The following is a 773-nucleotide window of genomic DNA, read 5'->3' as shown; positions in this document are numbered from 1 at the left end:
CCAAAGTTTGTTAATAATTTTATATGACTAAAATAAAATAAATTTGGAGAGATCTACAATCATATTAAGTTGAGGGAGAAAAAAATCACTGAATTTTAGCAATACAGCAGGTCATCAAAAAACATCATTTCATTCAACATAGTTCTGTTATAACATTGATAAGATGCCATAGAAAGTCAACTCTTGTTTATGTCAATTAGCCTGTCATAAAGTTAGTTTCATTAGACGTCATTTGACTTAAAGTCGCAGATATCGACAATGGTGAGGACTTACTGTATATTGATCCAAAAAAAGATGTTTCGTAAATGCCCTGTTGCAAATTCTACAGGTCTATCTTTCAATGATAAGTTTATCATTTATAGAGAGTAAATAGTGAAAGTAAGATCGTATTTACTGACTTACCTATTTGGGTTTGAGGATAAAATGTACAGATGCTGCTCACCTTATGATGGAGTTTAATCCCAATAAGCCCATCCTAAGTTGAAAATCTCATTAAGTTGCCCTGGCCAGTGCAGGTCCCATGCAGGTCACATCACAGGTTTAATTTCCTGTCAGGGCACATACCTAGGTTGCAGGTTCGGACCCTAGTCGGGACACGTGCAGGAGGCATCTGATCAATGTTTCTCTCTCTCTCTCTCTCTCTCTCTCTCTCTCTCTCTCTGTCTCCTAAATCAATAAATGTATCCACAGGCAAGGATTTTTTTAAATTTTTAATTAAAAAATATTAAGTTGAAAATGTATCAAAACTTACTGATCATTATAGCTCAGTATAG

The sequence above is a fragment of the Phyllostomus hastatus genome, unplaced genomic scaffold (assembly GCF_019186645.2).
Source record: "Phyllostomus hastatus isolate PE091 unplaced genomic scaffold, TTU_PhHast_1.1 phas_scaffold_46, whole genome shotgun sequence".
NCBI classification, from domain to species: Eukaryota; Metazoa; Chordata; class Mammalia; order Chiroptera; family Phyllostomidae; genus Phyllostomus; species Phyllostomus hastatus.
The sequence above is the reverse complement of the archived record's forward strand: the minus strand, read 5'-3'. Positions refer to the sequence as shown.